This window comes from Salarias fasciatus, chromosome 23 (assembly GCF_902148845.1).
Source record: "Salarias fasciatus chromosome 23, fSalaFa1.1, whole genome shotgun sequence".
NCBI classification, from domain to species: Eukaryota; Metazoa; Chordata; class Actinopteri; order Blenniiformes; family Blenniidae; genus Salarias; species Salarias fasciatus.
The window spans coordinates 33639675-33647357 of record NC_043766.1 but is presented as its reverse complement, the minus strand read 5'-3'; the positions used below and the strand labels follow the sequence as shown (position 1 = coordinate 33647357).

Here is a 7683-nt window from a genome sequence, read left to right as displayed (position 1 = left end):
CAGGGAAAATACAACATTCTTGACATGACGAAACACCACAGCATGAAAAGAAACTGAAAACAAAAGCACAAAAACTGACAACAAAACATTTTATATTATCTCAATATGTTTTAGTTTAGTTTTTTTTTTAATTATTAGTTTCAACTGTTCTCTATAACTACTTTAATTATTTACTATGACATGGTAGACCTCGGCCTCTATTCTTTCATTCAGGCTTCGCCTCCTATTTCTTTTTCGTTTCCTGTTAGTGTGTTATTTTGTGTGCTATGTGTCGAATGTCGTGCATTGTGTAAACCTGAATTAATCTGCAGATGGCTTCTGGGTGATTATGGAAGGACGAAGCCGCTGCCATTATATGTTGTAACCTTGTGTATATTTGTGAAGACCCGCTGAAGGACAGAAGAACGCGGAGCGTCTTTTCAGAGCCTGATGTACCTTATTTCTCTGAGCCAATAGAACCTGACTGAGCCACCTTATTGCTCCGGTTGTCATGTTACTCGGCACGAACGCACACAGCACGCATACAGCTGACGGCGCCGAAAAACGTCCAGCAGAAACCACCCTAACACCGAGCTCTTTTTTCAGCTTGACTGTTTCTTGTGAGCTGAAACGCTAACAAACTACACTAATTTACGATGGGATGATCACTCAGCCGGGCATCAGTTTATTCTTAACAAGCAGTGTCTGTAAAACTATGTATGTAACAGCTAAAAGAGTTTAAACAGCTAAAACTGATCATTCAAATCCATGGAAATTTCAACCCCAGCTGCGACCTCGGTCCAGTATTCATTCATTCATTCATTCGTTCATTCATTCATTCATTCATTCATTCATTTATTGTTTATTTCATTCTTTAAAATAAATGAAAAGGAGCAGAAAGAAGTAAAACTTATGAATGAAATGTCACTTTGAAACATGAGTGAACAGTTCTGGGAGTGATTTGAGCTTTAGCCAGTGAACTATGGTGTTGAGCTGAACTGTAAGAGCATTTTGTCAAATGATCTTAGAGTTTTCAAAATGTAAATTCGGTTTCAAGAAATGAGCCAAACCAATGGAGGAAAACTGTAAGTCATACTAGCACACCTTGAAAAAAAAGAAAAATGAACATGAAAAAAAAAATTAGAAAGGACCTGGTGCAGTTAATGGATACAAGGTGAGATAAAAATTGAGATTTAGCACTTTTTACAGCTTCCTGATGTTTAAGTAATGTATCCCCTAACATTTCAGAAAAAAAACCTGTAATTTGTGTAATTTCTCCTCTTTCTGTCAGCACGTCTGCAGTCGCCGGAGAGAACAAGTAGTTTCATTTAGCCGGGGCTCAGAAAGCGTCACAGCTCGCTCAGACCTTAAAGGGGCGATGGAGTCTAATCTCTCAGTGCAAACACCGTTAACCAGCGTTGAAATCAGCATCATCCAGCGTTAAAGTGCCGTGTTTGGAGGCAGCAGAAAACCGAGAGGCAGTTTGTGGTTTCTCACACGGACAGAGCGCACGAGTGTGTTGGTGGAGGTCATCGAGTCGCTGCAGTCACATTGAATAAGACAAAGAAATGATACGAAATCTCACTGATGGCTACACACAAACTGCACGGCAGCACAGGTCCAGGGTCCAGTAAGACCTTTTTTCATGCGGTGCACCACTTACAGACTGGAAAAGATTAAATGAGTCAACTGATACTCAACCGACCACACACAGACCATCGGTAACATGAGGTGATCTTACCTTAGCAATAACAATAATAAAAAGAACTTGCTTAACTGCCCGAACTGTGTGAGTTTTTTTTTAATAGCAGCTCAGCGCGTTCTGTTAGAGCTAAAATAACATCTGTTCAATGGGACTGGAGATTACTGCACAGCCTGACGGAGTCAATCAAAGACAATAACAGCCAAAAGGCAGAACAGCTAACACACCTTGATCACTCTACTTTTAATTCAAAGTCACCAATTACGCTAATAGGCATGTCTAGCTTTTGGAAGGAAGCACTGAGAGAAAACTTGCTCAAGGAATAAATGCAAACGTTATCGTTGGTATGAGGACACCTGTGCATTAGTGAGCCGCCATTCCCCACACTCACAGCGACCTCTGGCCATGTTTCTCGGAAGCAGCATGCGCTGGTATCAGATTAATATAAATAGGACCTCCATGCTGGGGCTCAGTGATTCATGACAGTATGACTCTGTCCATCGACTCCGCGGTGAAATACGGTGAAGTGAAAACAATACGCTTTACTTCTGGCTATCGATGTTATCAGAGGGATCACTGTAATTATTAAAAATGCTGAAATGACCAATCTGTAAGTCTGAAACAGACTCCATCAAGGATGTTAACTAGTTTTATTGCATCTTCCAGCGATATTCAGAGTGCATCTTTTAATAGTCACAAAGAAAGTCTTGGTGCTGAACTGAGGAACAGAGAGAATCATTCATTTTTCTTCATGTGTCTCTGAACGACTAACTCAGGGTGCTTTCACACCAACAGCATTTGGTCCGCTTGAAGCGGACTAGAGACCCAAACTCCTGCAGGTTCGGTTCGTATGTGCTGGTGTGAAAGCAGACCAGTTAGTTTTGGTCCGGGACAAAGAACCACACCGAGACCTCCTCGAGGAGGCGGTCTCGGCGCGGTCCGCTGCTGGTGTGAACGTTGACCAGCCTCGGTCCTGTCCGCTCTGTTGTGGAGAAGGCTTTTTGGTCGGCAGAGGCTTCCGTAGCAAGCCGCGCGGCACATCACGTCACACATGCTGGCCAATCAGGGTTCACTTCCGTCACTCAAAACACACTATTGTGTGAACAGCGCCACCAAGAGGCAGGAGGGTCATAGTGGATAGTTCATCTGCAAAAACAAGTGGTGTGAATGTGAACCGAACTAGTTGACAGCTGCGACGTTTATGAATAATTTATGTCCAAACCGAACCACTCTAGCGGACTAGTAGGTATGAAAGCACCCTCAGTTAGCATGTACAAACTTTTAACGGAATCAAATTTAAAATGGGACTTTTTCTGTCTAAATCCGGAAACAAATAAAACAATTTCTTCGTTCATTTACTAAATAATTGTTTTTTGTTTTGTTTTTTTTCTTAATTGTCCAAAAACTCGTTAGTTTCACCAGTATTTCCTCATGGTCCGCTCACACCACTCCTCCACCACAGCCCGGTGTCACGAGATAAATGTTGTTGGGGTTTTACTGATCTCTGAAGTGAATACGGTGATTAGAATGTAACCTGAAGTAAATTCACCAAGAGATACAGTCGGTGGCGCTGCGCACCTAAGTTGTTGGTCGCCACCCGCCATTACTCCAAAGAAGAAGAGGACGTCATCGAAAGGTGAGCATGAAAGATCTTCTTCTTCCACCTGGTCAGGACCGTTCTGGGGAGGATGGCTGCGGCCCACCCCGTGGTTCGCTGGGGCCTTTTGCACATGCGCAGGCTCCAACGGTGGTTCAGTCGCCTCCGCCTGTCGGGGGTGCGGGACAGATGCAAGAAGGTCTCGGTCTGCCTCAGGCGCGAGAGGGCCTCCTGTTCTGGCTGGATCCGATTCTTCTCCAGCAGGGAGTCCCCATAGACTGCGTCTCGCATCATGTCGAGGTTTTCACGGACGAGTCCCTCGCAGGTTGGGGATGCACTCTAGGACACCTCGCAGTGGGCGGTGCCTGGGACTCCTCGCCCATTTGCATCAATGAGCTGGAAATGACTACTTTTTATTTAGTATCTAACCAAAACTTGAAGTGTGATCAGGAGGAGCCAAATGAAGGCTTCAGTGATTTTGGTGACACTACAGTGTATAAGAGTGAAGTTATTGAATTTTATTGGTAATAAAATAATAATAAATTCACATGAATTTTTTTCTATTTTTTTTTTTTTAATATCAGACCAAGTGTTGTAGTATGGCCAACAGGAGACAAATGATGGTTCCAGTGATTTTGGTGACACTACAGTACACAGGAGTTAAAGTCCGAGTAAAGCAGGAATAAATTTGTGTTATGAGTTTGTCACACTGCATAAACGTGTTATTAACCACTGAGACAAATTTGAATGATTAAAAAAATTGCTAAGTATATAAAATAAGGTCTCAAAATCATGGAAAAACAAGCACTTCTCTCTGCTGTGAAACGCTGGGGGCGTGTCAGCTAGAAGCGCTGGAGCCACGCCCACAGCGGGAGGGGAGCCGCCTCCATGTTACTGTGACAGTCTGTCACAGCTGGGTCTGTCTCATGAGGCTCGAAAGCTAGCAGGAACACCACCAATGCTAATGCGCTAGCTGTATTTATATTGCTTCAGCTAAGGGGCGGGTTTATGCCAATGAGGGCCGCATTTTACGTAATGCAGCCCTGATTTCTGACCCGCCCATTAAATCCTGAACACAGAAGCGCTGAAAACAGTCTGTGAAGTCTACCTCCAAAATTAAATCATTAATGTAGGAATGGCTTTTATATGTTGTAAAGAAACACATTTATGACCTATTTAAGGTGTTTAGAAGAAAATGGCTGATTTTGCTTTACTCGGACTTTAAGTTATTGAATATTTGGTTAGTGTCTCTTTTCGGTGTTGGAGCGGTTTTGCTATTTGCACACGGTCCCTGCACGTTCTTCGCACAGGCAGCTTCATATTGACACCACTTTTATTTCTGTCGCATGAAAGGCAGCGACTTGTGATAAAACTGGCCTTGTAGTACATTATCTAGCTTACAACGATTTGAATGAGGTATCGTTTGTTTTTTAAACTTATATCTCATGAGTTATTGATGCCGGAAGTCCGAATCTGTGAATATCTTTCCAACTTTACCGAACTTCTCAATACAGCTGTGATCTGATGGAGGGTTTTAATCTTTGACTGAAGGTTCTGCGTTCTGTTTACATTACATAGGGATATTGTAATTGTTATGTCTCCACCGCAGTTGTTATCATCGTTTCATTAAATACATTGAAGTGACGAAATCACAACTATGTGCTTGTTCTTAAATGCCCTGCTGTCATGATGCCATTAACTTTCCACATTTCTCATGAACTTCTCCCAAAAACTGAACTACTTTTGTGTAAATAAGGCATGTAGACAGATCATGTGCTCCTCAATGTTCAGTGCTTCTCAATTATTTTCTGTTATGCCCCCGCTAGCAAGACGAAAACAATTGGCGCCCCCCCCACCCCACCACCCACTCTCTGCTGCAACAATAAATAATAGCATTTGTTTATACACCTTTGCTTAACATCCTTGTTAACATTAAAGAAAACAAAAAAGAAAGCGGTATAGTTCAGCTTACAAGAGTGACTTTATTAGCATTGTTTATTAGTCTGTAAAAGAAAATATTTTAAGTGCATCAATTTGCCTGAAATTCCAAAAATAATAATATCCTTGTTTAAACTGTAAACAATTTTGACAGACTTAATGCACCATTTGCTGCTGGAAAACAAAATCACTAAATAATAACAAATTCAAATTCAGTTCAGCAACATTAACTCAGGAGCACATTATAAAACAAATCTAAACAAACAAAAAAGAAACCTACAAAACAAAAATGAATAAAACAATCTGTGCTGATTTTTTCTTCTTTTTTTTTTTTATCAAAATGAGGAAGCCAGGATTAATGGCTACAATGAGCACGCTTTGCAGTGCGCAGCTTCTCAAAGTGAGGTTTGATGACCCTCCTGCTCAATGTTTAGCTGGGACCTGTACTTGGTCTTCAGTGCAGCAACAGCAGAGAAGCCAGTCTCACAAAGGTAAGATGTTGCAAAAGGAAGCATAATGCCTACAGACCTCTGCCCTAAGAGTGGATACTGCCTGTCTACACTCAGCCGGAATTCTCTTTTGACTCACTGTCTTCGTCTCTTAGACCCTCCAGAAAAGCGTGAGCATAAATTCTTGATTATGTGTACTTAAATCCCAGATTATGCGAGCTAAAATGCTCGGTGCTTGACCTCGGTAAATGCTTGATTATGCAAATGAATATGTGGGGGTTTTATGCCATTTTATGTGGTAAAATTGTGGACAGCTGTGAAGTATGCAGTGAAATATGCGAAAGGATGCCAGATATGTAGGTAACCCTCTCTCTCTCTCTCTCTCTCTCTCTCTCTCTCTCTCTCTCTCTCTCTCTCTCTCTCTCTCTCTCGCACAGCACGCTCAGCTGTGAAACGCTCTCATCGTTCACTTAAAAGAACGCGTTCAAACGAACGACTCATTCATTGAACGTCACAGCACTTTAAGCAAAACCATTTCTCTTTTTTTACATGGTAAATGTGAGATTATTGTGGGAATTATGCGCCCTTATGGAAAATATGTGGCCCCTGCATAATCAGCGGCAAAAGGGTGATTTATGCGTGAATTCCTGTGATCGCATAATCGTGTTTTTCTGGAGGGTCTAGTCTCTCTCCACCTTTCTTTTCATCACTGTTAAAAATGTCTTCATGTTGTCTCAGGGTTTGTTTACTGCGCTTCACATCGCCAGCTCATTGCAAAAAAAAACCTACACCGTAGAGCTGCGCACACTCTGACAATGAGAGCGCCACTGCCAACTACTGGAGTGGATGTGCAATTACACTTTATTTTAGTACGGTGGAAAAAAAAGCATGTTCTACTTCGTAAGTGCTTAGCCCGCCTACAGGCTTCGCTAGTGGCACACCTCCATCTCTGTCCAATCCACTGAAACTATACAAAACTCGATGCACCAATCCCCTGCGCACGATGGCGCAGCGCCACACCCCTCACCGAGGGTACATAACCTCGGACAGCGCTACAGGAAACCCTTCTTCTTTCTCAGCTCTCCATGAGACTTAGAAGCCCTCTTCTCCTCTCCAGATCAAGATTCTCAAGAAATGGATTCACCGACCTGGGACCAGTCGCCATCGGGCGTCGGACTGTTCTCCAGCCGCTCCTGTGGCATTCCGCTCATTGTCGGTGCCACAGAGTTCGACTCGGTTCGAATCCACCTCCACCGTCTCCCATCCCCCCCGCAAGCCTGTGGAGCACCTCACGGGGCTCTTCACTTCAGCCGCCGAGCGCACCGGCCTTGCGCTGCTGCCGCAGCCTCCGGAGCTGGTGCAGCGTGATTTTGCACTTGGGCTGGCGACCCAGTCACGGGCTCGGTCCTGGACTGCGGTGCTGTGTCCCACCGTGCCATCGTTTCAAGCTCATGTGCAACGGGACTGGTGTACGCCACTTGCCGCCAAGGGTGCGGTGAAGGGCTACCGAGAGGAGACTATTCCTGTGTGGAGGGCTGGCTGCCAGTCTCCGGAGTGCCTGCCATTGAGGACTCCGTTCGGCTGTGCCTCCTCCCCTGATCCTCCGCCTGGCCTGGCGGAAAGCCCGTGCTGAAAGGGACAGGCGCATGGCGAGCTTCCTGGATCGTGGCTACGCTAATGGCAACCTGACGTTCGCCCTAGCCAATAACATGACTTTCCTCCTGGTTCGGTGGACAAGATCTGCCACGAGAAGTCCCAGCTTTCGCCCGAACACATCGTGGAAATCCAAAATACAGCCGAAGTCTTCATGCGCATGTGCAGAGCCATCGCCGTCAGTGGAGGCCGCGTCATGGCCAACGCACAGGTCGCCATGAGGCACCTGTGGCTTGGTCTGTCTTCTTTATCTGAGCGGGACCAGCGAGGCATCCTGGGACTCCCCCTGTCCACCTCTTCTCTTTATGGGCCCGATATACAGGTGATCATCGAGTGTCTGGAGGCAGCAGCATGAGGCTCGCAGC

The 7683-nt window shown here is 44.6% G+C and overlaps 2 long non-coding RNA genes across 2 annotated transcripts in view; one reads left to right on the top strand and one right to left on the bottom strand.

Annotated features, from left to right (window-relative positions):
- Window positions 1-6540, top strand: part of LOC115382255 (uncharacterized) — a 22208-nt gene extending 15668 nt beyond the window's left edge. Inside the window, exon 3 of the long non-coding RNA XR_003930515.1 lies at window positions 6464-6540. This is a non-coding gene — a long non-coding RNA (uncharacterized LOC115382255). The remainder of the gene's footprint in view (window positions 1-6463) is intronic.
- LOC115382260 (uncharacterized) overlaps window positions 1-7683 on the bottom strand; it is a 425955-nt gene that overhangs the window by 356461 nt on the left and 61811 nt on the right. The window lies entirely within an intron of this gene.